Source organism: Ursus maritimus, assembly GCF_017311325.1.
Source record: "Ursus maritimus isolate PB19 chromosome X unlocalized genomic scaffold, ASM1731132v1 scaffold_X1, whole genome shotgun sequence".
NCBI lineage: Eukaryota > Metazoa > Chordata > Mammalia > Carnivora > Ursidae > Ursus > Ursus maritimus.
The window spans coordinates 36,015,231-36,030,895 of NW_024423319.1; positions in this window are offsets into that span (position 1 = coordinate 36,015,231).

The following is a 15,665-nucleotide window of genomic DNA, read 5'->3' on the forward strand; positions in this document are numbered from 1 at the left end:
TCTCACACACACTCTTTCTCTCTCAAATAAACAAATAAAATCTTTTTTAAAATTTCTAACTTAGAAAAGTTGCAGGAATAAAATGGCACAAAGGACACCCACATACCCTTTATGCAGATTCAACTATTATTAGCATTTTGCCCCATTTGCTTTTATCTATGTATCCAACCTATCTCTGTTCCTGAATCATTCAAGGGTAAGTTGCATGCATCATGACCTTTTGCCCCTAATGCTTTGGTGTACATTTCCTAGGTATAAGGTTATTGTCTGACATACCACAGTCCACTTAACAACTTCAGTGATATTAACATTGATACAATATTTTACCCAAGCTTTGTCAATTGGCACAATAAGATCCTCTATAGCCAGGGTAGGACTGAAACATTTTCCATTTGCTTCATCAGTATTTCAGTCCTTCCTGCTTCCTCAAGAGCCCTCCTTTCCCTACCTCCAATATTTGCAAACTAGAGAAAATAAACACATTGTCACACTGAAAGAATTTGAACAAAGAGCACTTTAAAAAAGAAAGTAAGCAAACCTAACACAAAGGGGATGAGCATACCATTTGTCCAAGTAAATTAAGATATTAAAAGCATGGCCATTCAAAAAAGATTATACATATATTTTTTCCCTGAAAAAGAACATTTGAGAGAGAGAGTGAGAGCTTGACCATGGTAGAAATCAAGCCTAGAGCTAGGTTTGGAGAAAGATTATGTTCTCCAAACTTAATAACCAGGAAATGCTATTAGGAACCTGGGCTCATTTGGCCTTGTTGTAGGTTGAACTATGACCCCAGAAAGACATGTTGAAGTCCCAGCCCACAGTACTTGTGAATGTGACCATTAGAAATAGGGTCTTTGCAGGGGTACCTGGCTGGCTCATATGTGACTCTTGATCTCAGGGTTGTGAATTCCAGCCCCAGACTTGGTGTAGAGATTATTTAAATAAATAAAAATCTTAAAAAAATAAGAAAAAAGAAAGAAAGAAAGAAAGAAAGAAAGAAAGAAAGAAAGAAAGAAAGAAAGAAAGAGGGTCTTTGCAGATGCAATCAAGTTAAGATAAGGTCGTTAGGGTGCACCCTAATCCAATATGACTGGTGTTCTTAAAGATTTTATTTATTTATTTATTTGAGAGAGAGAAAGCTAGTGAGGGGAGAAACAGAGGGAAAGGGACAAGCAGACTCTGCACTGAGCTCAGAGCCCCACTGGGGCTCCATCTCACAACACTGAGATCATGAACTGAGCTGAAATCCAGAGTCAGATGCTTGAGTGACCGAGCCACCCAGGCACCCCCAACTGGTGTTCTTATATGAGGAAAAGGGACAGACACATTGAGAGGAAAGCACTATGTGGAGATACAGAGACACATGGAAGAAAGATGGTCATGTGAAGACAGAGGCAGAGATTAGAGTTATTATGCTGCCAGAAGTCAAGTGACGCCTGGGGTTCTCCTCACACCTTCAGAGGGAGCGGGACCCTTTAACACCTTGATTTTGGACTTCTGGCCTCCAGAACTGTGAGAAAATAAAATTGTGTTCTTTGAAGCCATTCAATTTGTGGCACTTTGTTACAGCAGCCCTAGGAAACTAATACACACCTTTATTTGGGCATGGATGAGACATTTAGTGAATAAGAACCATGTGCCAGGCACTGTGCTAGGGTCCAGGGAAATACAAAGATAAGAGAGTTCCTACTCTTCCTTTAAAAGCAGACTTCAGGTTCCTGTGATGGTTTAGGCTATTTTCAGGGCCCCAGAGATGCCTTTCCCTTACCGGTAACCTGGCAAACACATGTTTTTTGTCTTATTTGCTCATGCATGTAGAGTACTTAATACTCTAAAGACCAGGTTTCTCCTGGCATTTCAGATTATTCCATTTATCCAGGGAGGCGGTTACTCACACAGCTCCCTCTCCCTGGGGTGGCCATGAGAGAAGAGTGGGGAAGGATTTAGGACACCTTTCATTTCGTTTCCTGCATGTATCTTTCTTGCTATATCCATCTTCCCGATGACATTTCTCGTGCTCTAAAATGAGGAGCTCTTCACACATTTTATGAAACACTATGCAGGGACCACAATGTGGCACTGTTTCATTCCTAAAATTTAATAAAATACACAGTTCATTTTATGTGACAATATGAGGCCTTCACCTCAGGGTTTATGGTGTGGGGAGGGGAGAGTGCATATCCAAGGCCAATTAAATGTCAATCTCAGTAATGGAGCCCAGGCCTTATCTCTTGAAACTTGGTGCCCCCATAGTAAGCCCTTGGCAAATTGATGAAGTAGGCAGTATTTGTCTTTATTTTACTCCAGTATTCATGCTTAGAAACCCCATTTTCCATAACATTCCAGCTTCTCCCCTCTGCCTACTCCTGACTTGTGTCCTTGCCACATTCTTGCTTTTGCTGTGGTAATTTTGCCTGCTAAGGTAAAAACTGATAGCAAGGGGTCAGCTTAAGGTGTGACCCCTCACAGAAGTATTTTATTCTTAAAGGGCCTATCAAAACCAAAAGAAAAATAGCTCTAATGATGGACTGGCAAGCAGTGGATTAATCCTTTGGGGCAGGAATCCTGTACTCTGTCATATTTTTTAAAATTTTTGTATGTCTCCTGTGATTCTGGCCTGGGTAACTAGACAATGAGGTAGATAGTGGTGTCACTCATGGAGGCAGATGAGAATGACGGGTAGGACTGGAGGCAAAAGATGTTTGGTTTCATACATGCTCATTTTAAGATGCCTATGTAGCAGTAAGGGGATTTCAGGAGGCAAGTTTGATATGTGGATCGTATAAGAAATGTGGCAGGTGGTAGTGATTTCAGAATCATCAGTCAACGTTTCCTTGTTCTGTGAGGTCATAAGTCTTTGGTTTCTGAATCTTCAACAGCAGGTGGGTGAAACTTTTTTAAAGGGGTAGAAACTTCCAGGTATCCTTGAAACACTTTCATGGTCTTGGCCACCAGCTGGCCTTAGCTCTCCCAGCTCAATTTAGCTGCTCTTGACCTAGGATAGGCGTGTGGACTTTGGTTGTGAAGTGTGACATATGCAGTGGTTAAGGTATTCTTCGGAGAGTGATAAGAGACCCTAGAAAGTCCAACTTGGGGCCTGACAGTCTTGTTTCCCTCCCCTAGATAGCATTTATGCATCAAGGAGAACTGGACAGAATGAGGAAGAGGTTGTATACTCTTGGTTTTGGCCTTCTTTGGTCTTAATGCTTTGTAAAGTTTTCCTGGCCTCCAGTTGGTACACCCTTCAAACCATTCTGTATACCCCAGGTTACTCTTCACAAAACACCACTTTCATCAGTCCCTCAAACCTCCAAAAGAACAATTCCCAACTGTTCTAGTTAGCACTCAAGTTCCTCAAAATTCTGGTCCTACCTTACATAGCTGAACTAACCCTTTCCTAGCCTCTACACAAACTGTCTACTCACTTGTACTGAAAAAGCAGAGATTTTCAGATTGTAAACCCTTGCTAATGCTATTATTCCATGACCTTGGAATACCCTCTACTAGCTTCTCTACCTACATTGACTCTTCATTGAACACACACTGTGTACCTTCTTTGCCAATCGAAGTTCATTCCGCTCTCTCCCTTCTCTTCCCTATTACAATGAGCATGGTTACAGCAACTATATATTCAGGATCAAATGACAATTTGGCAAATACATGTGTGCTCTGGGACAATCAAGGAGAGACTATTTAAAATTGTGGCTATTCACTCATCTGAATCGTATCAGAGAACCCCTTGCATTGTTATTTTAGCGTTTTGTCTCTCCAGCTACACTGGAGGTTTTGGAGGCTGAATACCAAGTTTAGACTTCTTTGTACCCACATGGCACCAAACACATGGTAGGTAGGTAATAGTTTTTCAGTAAGTATTTGTGTTAGGAGTAGCTGCTGATGTTCTTTGTTTGAGTCTGGCAACATGCTTTAGGTGTGGCCCACCCTTTAACTATGAAGGTAGAGCACAAGGAAAACCAATGAGAGTAGATTAAATTCGGCAGAAAATACATTTTAACAGAGGAGATTAGCCCTTCTGCTGAGTAAGCTGAGCCCTAGTAAACTGATCCTGCCTTCTTCCAAAGAGCTAAGGAAATAAATCACCTTGTGGGTGAAACAGAGTTAGTCTTCATTTGCAGGGGGATTTTAAGTGTCTCCATGGTTTTAGTTCTCCACAAAAATCTCCCTATATTTAACATCTGCTCCGTCTTCAAATTACCTCGGCATTTTTCTAAGATTCTGTGAAAATGAGCAAGGAGCTCTCGCTTTCCAAAGTGTCCACCAAAGCCAAAGGGACATTAACTAGAGGCAGGAGGGGAGGGAGCAAGAAGCTGGTCTCACAGAAGGAAGTTAGTTTATTCGCTGGGAAAGAAACGAAAGGTGACTTCAGGAGGTAGAACAGAACCCCTTTAAACTGTTCATGGCTAGACTAGAAACTGAATGGAAGAGATCGATGAGATGGTAAAATGTGGCAATAAATAAGTCAGAAATTTCCTGTAACCTTGGGAGAGAAGGTGATAAGGTAAAACTGCTTCACACTGTTTTTGGATATCAAGAGAAACTCTGGGAGTCAGCAAACGTTTTCTATAAAGGGCCAGATAGTAAATGTTTTAGGCTTTACAAGCTACAAACCTATAGTCTCAGTGGCACATTCTTCTTAGTTTCTTTTAACGACCCTTTAAAGATGTTTAAAAAAAAAAATTGTAGCAGCAGTTTGTCCACCTTTGCTCTAAAAGATGGCACATGTGTAAATTTCAATTAGATTTCAATTTGAAAAATTATTTTCTTGTGGTAAGATTAACTGCAGAATCGGCAGTGGAAACCCTCTAGGGTAAACGTGAAGAGAATTTTGAATGAGGAAGAGACTAAAACCCTGATTAGAGAGACGTTCTAATCAGAGATCCTCGGCCAGCAAATACAGCAAGGTACTCTCAGCGCTGAGTGCTCGCTGGAGGTGGGGAGCAGGTTTGAGTGAACCTAAGGGTCTGTGCAAAAGCTATTCAAAGTGGGGGAAAAAATCAGTGAGTGTGATTTGAGCAGGACACTGAGCATCTGGCCAAATTAAAGCTGGGGAACTCCCCCAGGAGCTTTCAGAACAGACCCAAACGCAGTCTGGAAGCTGGGGTCAAGGAGAGGCAAACGCTGAGGGTGTTTTTTGACCACAAAGGCAGGGAGAAGTCCTGGGCTTTGTAATTACCAAGCAGCTGAGACTGCACTTTGGGAATAAGTGAAATTTCTGCAAAATGTAACTTACCTGCCTGGGATAAGTCTAAAATACCTTACAGGGTACACCCTGATGGATGTAAAGAAATTATGCCTGAAAAATTGGAGTCTGGGGACACTGGGAGTTCTGGTGCAAGAGAGGAAGAGGTTAGAAATGTTCCCTTTCCCCTTCCCCCACAGGAACCACTTTTCACTAGGGAGCACAAAGCAGGCCAGAAGGTAGAAACTACAGAGTATCTAAAGTACACCTGACAAACATGCTTTTGAGAAACCAAGGGAGGGGCTCCCCCCAAATGCTGACTGAAAAGACCCGAGGGCAACAAGTCTTAAGCTGAGATCAACTTGTCAGGAAGATAGGAAGAACAATGCTTCCCCCACCCAGTTATAGCCCAGGGCTAGAGTGTTGAGGACTGAGTAAATGCTCAGTGCCTAATTGGGAGGAGAGAGGGTTCGTGTGGGTGGTAACCACATTTACCACAGGTGTCCTAAAAATAAGCATATATTTCATTTTCCAAGGTGTTTTCACAACCATTGTTTGATCGGAAGCTCACAAGCCAGTGTGAGCCTAAAATGGGACACAGATTATTTTCCCAAGTTTTACAAGATAATGAAACTGAGGCTCAGAAGGGTTGAGCTCCTTGCCCAATTTTGCACAGCTTTTGAGCAACAGCGCCGCACTCAAATCTCTCAAGATTCCAAAAGCAATGCTTACTTTTACACTACTGACCATGTTCTTAGTGAGAAAACACCAAGGTGGGAAACAGCTGGCCAAGAAGCACATCCCTGGGAGAGGTGACCCACTCGGGAGCTGGAGAGGGTAGGATGGAAATGAACAATTAGAAGGTGAGGATGATATAGTTGTGAAGAAATGTAAGGCTTTCCGAAGGCTGGGAATTGAAAAGGCCCTTAAAAATTTATTTATTTTAGAGAGTAAGAGAGAGGGCATGCGCAGGCGCGCAAAAGCTGGTGGGGGGGGCAGGAGGAGAGGGAGAGGGAGAAGCTCAGGTAGACTCCCGCTGGCTCCGGGCTTGATCGCAGGACACTAAGATCATGACCTGAGCTGAAACCGAGTCTGACGCTCCACCCACTGAGCCCCCCAGGGGCCCCTATAAAGGCTTTTAAATGGCAACAGTTCTGAAGCCAGAGTCTGCATTCCAAGGAAACAGGGAGATGAGTTTTTTAAAATGTTGAGCCACAAAGATAGGCTTTCCCAAGGTTTTCACCTGGGGCAGCGGGATACCACTAGAGCAATGATTTTACCTGCTCGGTTGGTCACAGATGCTGAAAAAAATAGCTTTGATTTTGGATTTAAACACAAAGTAGGATGGGGGAATTGAAAAGGGTTATGAATGCTAGGTGTTGGGAATATAGCAGCGAAAAAGACACTGTTCGTGACCTCAAGGGAACCGAAAGTCTAGTTGGGAATCCAAGGAATAAATAGCTACAAAACAATGTTATAAGTAATCTAATAGAGAGAGGAACTACGATGAGACCTGAAGCTTAAGGAAGGGGGGAGGAAGTCTACAGTGCACCATGCTTCCCTAACAACCTGACCCAACGCCTGTCCCACTCCCGTGCGGGAGGGGAGCAGTAATGCTGGAAATGTAATAGTACGTGAAACATGACACCTCATGAAATGAACTACATAAATTGTGAAACTTAAGTCGTGGCTCTATTGTTCTATAACAAGGTAAAAACTGCAATTTTTTATCAAGCTAGAAACTATGAACCACGAAAACCTATGAGCAGTATTCCCTTCTTTTCCCCCTTCTGACACTATGCTTCTAGAAAGGAGGCTATGGGACTCAAAGGCTGGAACACCGAACTTTTTTGATTGGTGATATCACCGCAGGAGGAGCATGACTGGAGCGCTTGTAGGGTAATGTTATAATCCCAGATTTACGCTCTTTGATCGCCTGGAGGTAGTGAAAGAGGAAAGTTTATCCAAATGAAGGTTCAACCTACTGCTTAGGGCCACCCTGGGCTAAATTTTGCCACAAATGGAACTGCTGCTGAGGAAACCATAGTAGAAAAAATATTGCCACTTAGGACGGAAAAACTCATACAAGCCTCCTGCTATTACCATATTGCAAGAATCTCAAGTACTTTGTTCAAGCCATCTATTGTCTCTTACATAGAAATTACTTGGCTTCACCTGAGTTTTCTTCGTTTCTTTTTGACAATTCTTTGTATAGAAATTTACACTTGTGTAGAAATTACCTGGTTTCACAGATGGTGACTGCTTTGTTAAATAATAATAGCTACTATTTTTTGAGTACTCACCATGTTCCAGGACTGTGTGGACAACATCATGAATCTTCACAGATTTAAAGGTCTACCCACCATTCCCACATCCCTTAAACATGTAATCTTCATAAGGGCAGGCATTTGCCTGTTTTGTTTACCAGTGCATCCCAAGTGCTTAGAACAGTGTTGAAAACATAGTGGATCCTCAATACATGGCCAATAGATTATAAAATTGAGACTTGAGAGGTCAAGTGATTTATCCAAGGTCACATAACCAACTGAATGTGGGGATCTTAACCCAGTTCTATCTGAATGAAAATCTCTTTGTTTCTTCCACTACACTAGGCTGCCTTTTGGTAAAATCTATTTCTGGTTTACGGTTGTGATGGGGGCATAGGAAGTGACACCATCCATAAAGTCATCTGGAACCATCTTCTTGCCATCAAAGGCACTGATGCCTTTCTTTTCTTTCTTTTTTTTTTTTTTTTAGATTTTATTTATTTATTTAACAGAGATAGAGACAGCCAGCGAGAGAGGGAACACAAGCAGGGGGAGTGGGAGAGGAAGAAGCAGGCTCATAGCGGAGGAGCCTGATGTGGGGCTCGATCCCAGAACACCGGGATCACGCCCTGAGCCGAAGGCAGATGCCCAACCGCTATGCCACCCAGGCGCCCCCACTGATGCCTTTCTAATTCATCTACTCTCCAGCACTCATGCCTGCACTGCCTTTCTTCTGATCGTGAAGCATTCATTTGCTGGGCACCAAATAAACATCCCACCTTCTGCTGAAACAGTTCACACCCACATTTCCACACCACTCTTCAAAACTCCCCATTATACACCAAGATCAAGGCCCTGGGAGGAAGGAGGATGTGGATGACACTTCTGATACAGCATTAAGAAAACTTGTCAGCACTCTGACAATGACAGCAGGAGAGAGTTGCAAGGAACCCCAAACACCATCTAGTTCAACATCCCCACCTAGAGCAGGGATAAGTCTAAAAAACAACTAACTCGGGCCAGCGCATGAACATCACTAAGGGGGTAGGCAAGAGAGCTCCAGGGTGTACACAAAACTACAGGATAAGCCCGAAGCTTCATCCTGGACCAATAATTTTCTAGATTGGGAGACAAAGTTAAATAATTCACCTATCGAATAATTTAAATATTATTTTTATGTTTAAACCACTTCTGATATAGTTTATCACAGAGAATACCTAATTCACACCAATGTTTAAAGATAAACAGGGGACTGGGGATAGAGGTGACGGCTCAGGGAATATTTCCCTGAAGAAGTGATATTTGAGTTGAGGGCTCATGAATAAGGTTCGGTTAGCAAGGGGAAGAGTGGGAAGAGAGTAGAGTGAAGGGAGGTGTGTTCAGTGTCATTGGCAGGTAGAATAACATGCAAAGAAGAGTTCTAGGGGAGCGAAAAAATGCAGGATTTAAAGAGCTGGAGGTCTGAGTGCCCCAGGCCCACGCTCCACAGTAAGAATGTTGTATTATCCCAGGATCTCTTGCAGCCCCTCCCAGGAGTCCCTTTGTGCTCACATCCTGCCAAAATGCTGAAAATCTTGGGGGAGGAGGGCCAACAGCCTGGAACTGAGATGTCCACAGCTGCTCCAGCATCACCCCCAAATTCCTTAGCCAAGGCCAGGAAGCCAGGAACACATAGCTATCATTGCTTAAGGATTTTCAACACACTTGCTAAAACCATCCACTGGTTTAGATTAGAAACTGGTTCGTATAAAAAGTAAACTAGTCAACACATTGTACAAACCATTGCAAATAACAATATCAGCTAATACTTATTTGATCTTCACCACCACCTTTTGAAATAGGTGCTATTATTACTCCTACTTTACGAATGAGGAAATAGGATCCCAATGCACCCAAAGTCACACAGCTAGTGAGCAACAGAACAAAGACTATGACACTAGGTCCCTTTGGTGCTAAAGCCCTTATACTTGGTACCACACTGCCCTTCTGAGCAGGGTTCCTAGAGAAGAGTGATTATGAGGGCCTTAAGCCCTGCAGGCCACTAAGCAAACCTGTTGTCTTACCCCCTGGGAATCCCTAAGATTGAATGGAGGGGCATGAGGATATAAACTGTGTTAACTTGCTACTAAATGCCAGGCATCATGATAGATAATCCTAAATGTGTTATTTCATTTAATCCTCACAGCAACTCCTTGTGGTGGAAAAATTATTATCCCCCATTTACACATGAAGGAACCATGGCCCAGAGTGGTTAAGCTATTTACCTCATTGGTAAGTACTAGAGCTGTGACCGGAATCCAGGCTCTAGTGACTCCAAAAAGTCTATACCCTTTCCATCAGAGCACACCAAAGATGGCTTAATATTTAACCCTTCCCTGGTTACATATTTGCACTTTAACAAGGGTCTTTCCTGTGTGAATCTCACAGGACCATGGCAGACTGGGAAGGAAGGCTGATCGGGGACGGCAGGGTGGGCCTGCCTTAAATCACACCGGAATGGCATTGACCTACCTTCTTCCTGTAGTTCCTGAAGTGGGGCACTGTGCCAGGGAAGATAAATCTCTACTCCTGTCCCAGGCTTCTTCTCCTCCAACTGGGATAACAGCTCTCAGACACTCCGGCAACTACAGAAACAGAAAGAGAGCCGAATCAATCAAGAGTTTATTTGCAAAGGGTACTGTCAGAGGACGGACTTCCTTTAAATCCTGCTAACTCTGTACAGTTAAAGAGCTTACGGGCTCAGGAATTTGATTTCCCTCTGACTTTCTTTCAGTGATTTGTTTTTTATCATTGACTAAATCATATTCTTTCTCTCATCCCACCACCTACCTTTTTGAGGGCAGACTTTGATGTGTGTTCCTAGGTCTTGCCACCTCCCTCTTGCTCCAGCTAACCTAGGGCTTTGTGAACAAACCCTACTGAGGAGTATGGATGGCCTGGGCCTTTCCAGAAACTCAAGCTGCTGAAGAAGATATGGTATTTAGTTAAGCTGAAGTGAAGCCCTGCATAAATCATAAAGAGGCGAACCCAGGTTACTCAAACAGGACCCTAGGAAGTGCTTGGGGAATAGTCTTGCAGGCAGCTTTATTTTTCTACAGCCGATTTACTTCCAAAATGCTGGGGCCCACAAGTACCCCAGGAGTAACTTGGCTCCCAGATGCTGGAGCAGGTCTTGGCCTTGGAGCACAGTCGTGGTGTTGTTTCCTGAATTCCCACATTGCTGTTTTCCACACATGGATCAGGCTTCAAACTTCCTGTGTCTGGACCGTTTGTGTGCATGCGCATGCGCGTGCGCGTGTGTGCGTGTGCGTGTGTGTGTGTGTGTGTGTGTGTTTATACGCTTGCAAAAGGTGAGGGGGGAGGGATCCAAAAGGAAGAGTTTATATTGCGTATGTGTCCCTTTGTTCCTTTCCTGTTCAGATAAAGCTGCCCTATTCTGATCAGCTGCCTTCTGCATGTGCAGGGCTAGTATCCTTGCGAATAAATAGGAGTGAGTTTAGGAGACGTCCTCAAGAAGGCTGCTTTTCAGTGTTTGGCTGATATATTTTGGAGGGTGCTTTTTTGGAGGGGGAGGGGAGAGTTATGCGGAGCCATAAATCCTTAGGATTTATTTTCCCTGGTGTACGTGCTTGCCTCTGCTTTTGTTTCTAAATGCATTTAAATGATTTAGTTGTTCACCAGGCAATTAGAGGAAGATGTGCTCATTTCACACTCCCAGTTGACTTGGTGGGTGGAGGAGAATGCCACTCAATACAAAGCACTATGGTTTTGTGGTCTTTCCCTCTAGAAGAACCTAGCCAGGGATTGAGGAATAGATTACAAGCCACGTTCTCCTTCCTACTTTTTCTGTACGCTGAGCAAAATATTGCATGCAAAGGGCAGATTTTCAAAAATTAGAACATTTCTTAATGGCCAAAGTTAAAAACCAGGAAATTTTAAAACATTTCACTTCTGGTTTCTCTTTCAGAAGTCCTGGGCCCATTGGGCCTACATTTCCCATGGTGTTAACCAAGCTGCCCCCTTTACATGCCCCCTTTGCTTCCAAGAAGAAGGTAGCCTCATCAGTCTTGTCTCCTGACACCTAGCCTGAGGGTTGCTACCTTTAAAAACATTTTTTATTGCAGTAAAATGCATGTAAAATAAAATTTACCGTTTTAACCATTTTTAAGCATACGATTCAGTGGCATTAAATACATTCCAAATGTTGTACAACCATCACCACGATCTATTTCCAGAACTTTTTCATCATCCCAAACAGAAACTGTGGGCATTAAACAGTAAGTCCCCATTCCACCCTCCCTTCAGGCCCTGATCACCACTATGCTACTTTCTGTCTCTATGAATTTGCCTATTCTAGGCACCTCACATAAGTGGAATAGTACATTTGTCCCTTTGTGTCTGGCTTCTTTCACTTAGCATAATGGTTTTTTTTAAGGGAGAAACTGATTTTTTAAGTTGCCTTTTTTTTCCTTAAGGAGCATAGACACTGATTTTTATTGCATGTTAAAGGAGTAGTTGCATTTTATTAGAGAAAAAAAGGCCAAACAGGACAGGTGGTTTGGTGCAGAGGCTCTTTACTTATAAGCTTAAAATGATCATTATATCCATTATTAATATACACAGGGTCTTAATGTACTTAGGCAACCCAGTGTCTTTACACAGGTGTTTTACAGTTAGTGGTTAATTCTCCTGGTAGCCCCCAGAGGCCTCTCCATATTTTATAGTCAGGATATGAAGACACAGGGATGCTCTGGGGATTAGTTAAATGTGTGTGGCATACTTTGCTGTATAAACTCACTCTCTGGAACTAGTTTTCGCTCCCTGCTCTCAACTTCCACAGCTTTTACTGTCAATCCCATTCATTTAGCACTTAGCATACGCTTGTTAGTTGTCTTTTTCTGTATACACCCTTGAAGGCAGGAGCCAAGTCTCATCCCTCTTTGTTTTTTCAGTCCTGTCCATAATAGCAGCTTGATCAATGTTTGTTGATGTTGGCCTCCCCCTCCCCCTTCCTTTTAAGTAGAGCTGGCAAAGCATAACTTTAAATTCAAGCCCAGTTTAAACAAACTGAAGGGTTTTCAGGGTAAAAACAAAAGGAAGTCTTGCGTGGCGGGAGAGAAGGAACACCTAAGACGCTTGAAGACCTGGGCCAAGCCTAGGTACCAAAAAACCTGTTGTTTGCCACAGGCCTAAGAAGTGACTCACGCACAGCCTGAATCCACCATTAAATTCAGAGCTCTTACTCACTCTACTCCATCAAAATTCACATTTGGAGAAGAAGAGCAATGCCCCAGGCAGGATCTGAGGAGGGGGTATTAAAGGATTTAAGTTTTTAGGGGTTTCCATTGCATGAAGGCCCCAGTAGTTGTAGGGAAGACAGGCTAGAAAAGTCTTTTGAGGGCAACTTCAAAGCTGGGGACAGACAGCCGACAAGAGCCACCATGCCTTTGCTACTATGATTTGCTTCCCAGCGTTTTCTGTAATGGCAAAAGATGGGAACTAGTCTCAGTGGCTTCTCAATAGGGGGATGCATAAAGGAATTTTGGCACATTTGTGCAATGGAACAGTGAGCTATCATGAAAAAGAATGAAGTAAAGGAAGTTATCCCGAGATGGAAGACCAGTAAGAGACATTGCTGAGTAAGGAAGTGCAGGGTGTGCTGTGATTGATGATCCCACTTATAAGGGGCAAAAATGGAACATCTATATGTAAATAATATATTTTGAGATTGTACACAAGCAGCGAGAGAAGGGGAAAAAGGGACTATGAGAACAGTGGCAGAGAGGAACTTTTTACTCCTTTCAGTACAGTTTTGATTTTACCATGTGCATATGTTAGTTTTTCCATTTTACCAGCATTGTTCATTTTAACGAGTATCTTGTTGCCATTGTGATCAGTAGTAATTGGCAGCATATACCCACCCAATCTAGCTCTGCTGTCCACCTCTCCAAAAGGGCTGGAATAATCTTCCCTTGCCTCACAAGCCAGGTGCCCATGTCTTGAACACTCAAAATCTTACCTTCCCCGTTAAAAATCACCCAAATAACTCCACCTTGCCCATAACCTGAATCACACCAAGAATCTACTTTGCTGTGTTCCTGTTTCTGAATCTTTGAGCAGTCCTAGCAGAGCACCCTGCACATCCAGGCTACCCCAGAGCATGCCACCAGCCTATTAGTCTTCCTGGACCCCATTATATTCTGGGACCCTGTTCACAGTGAGATCGTGTTTCCTTTGAGCACATTTCCTCTTGCGTGCCTTGATCCATGGGCTCTCAGAAGGGTCCTTTTCGGGGGTCTTGAATTGGATGTCACTTTTTTATTGGCATGAGTTCATTCTAATAGCTCTGCATTGTCAAGACCTTTACAATTAGACTTATTTCCACCTTGCAACGTTTTCTAGGAAATATGGATCTGTGGAGAATGGTGATTTCCATAGTAAGTGTTCCCTCATGTTTGTTTTCTCAAGTTCACTTCAGAGATACACAGCATGATTTCCTCTTTCAGTACCAGCACCACAATAGATGCAGGTCGTGGCGCCACTTCAGAACTGTTTAAAAGAGAAATCTCACCCACCCTGGTTAGAAAAGGGATAATTTATTATTCTAACCACAGGGATCTGACTTCATATCCACCCTCAAAACTGTAGGAAAAGAGTTGACTTGAAAAAATAAAGCCACAAAACCTACACACCTTGGATGTAGATGCTTAAAACAGAGGAGCGGAATATTTGATTCCTGGTCACATGCAAGACTCTCCACCATGGGACATACGCAAGGAGGAAGACATACGTGTGTGCAGTGCTCTGTGGTTTACAGAGTTTTCACACACAATTCATTTTATTTTCATGTATCAGTGTAGTTAATAGGGAACGTCTTACAGCCTTTATTTACAGATAGAAAGATCAAGGCTCAGAGAAGTTAAGCGACTCAACAGAAATCGCACAACCAGCTGGTAAGTGCTACAGTCCAAAATGAGTTCTTCCGTTAGTTCTGAATTCCGTTTTATTCTGCTATCCCTACACTGTTTCCTTGTGCTTTTGTTTCCCAGATGTAAAATGGTAGATTTTCAGTGTCCCAGGATGCTGTTCTCAACCCTGTGTTTTCAGGCAGTATCTTTTTTTCGCAGCCGGGAAACATGAACACCACACTGACACCTCACGTACTTCTTCCCCCTCCTGGCCTAATGAACTGAGGGGGAAGAAAAGTTACCTATTCCCAGAGGGCCGGACAGTGCCACAAAGGTGTACGCGAGCCAGCCGACACAGTGTCGCACTCTCTCAGGAGACTGAGAAACCAAGCGTCTCTTCTTTCTCTTCTCAGCAGTAGCTGGGGGAGAACGGAGAGCTAGACAATAGTCTCTTGTTCAGTTTTATTAATTTTGAGAGCGGGTGGGACAAAAAGGTCGGATCGACGACGCAAGTGACCAATCGCGAGCGAATCCTGGGCCGGGATTCGCCAATCGGTAGCAGCAAAAGACTGCTGGGTGGGACATACTCTTCGCGGCCTGCTCCGCCCAGGCCAGCCCTCCCAGCCCGCCCAAGAGGCGGAGACTCCGCGGAGCTCCGCCCCCCCCCCGCGCGGCCCGCCAAAGGGAAGGGGGGCGGGGACGCGGGGGTGGGGCGGGGACGCGGGGGTGGGGTGGGAAGGGGGAGGCTAGGGGGAGCGGAGGAAGAAAGAAGGGTGTCGCGCAGAGCTGCGACCTGGGTGGGGGCTTGCTGGTAATAGGAAGCAAGAGGGGAAGGAAAACGAAGGAGCACTGCTCCTTCCTGCATTATTTTGAGCAGGCTTTGCGAGAAGCTGCTTTTCAGCATTTCTATTATTTGTGTTTCTTCCTCCCGCGGTGGGGCGGGGAGCTGCACGGGCTCTCCCACGCGCCTCCGCTCCGCTGGTGTCGTGGATTATTATTGTAGTCTTTGCAGAGTCCTTTCCTTCCTCCCAGCCAGTGCTTGCAGAGCCTCTCAGGACTGCAGTAAGCGCGTTAAGACCCGTTAGCGGGAGGACAAGAGCTAGGACCCCCCGCTTTTGCCAAAGTGGCTGGACCCCGCGGTTCAATTGTTTGAAACTTCCCCGCCCCCTGGCCCCGCCTCTCTTCCGCCCCCCTCCTCCCCCCAGGGTCCGGGCCGGCTCCCTCCCTCCATTCCCCGCCCTCTACTCCGCCCCACTCTCTAGTCCACCCCCCGCTCCGGGGCGGTCCTAG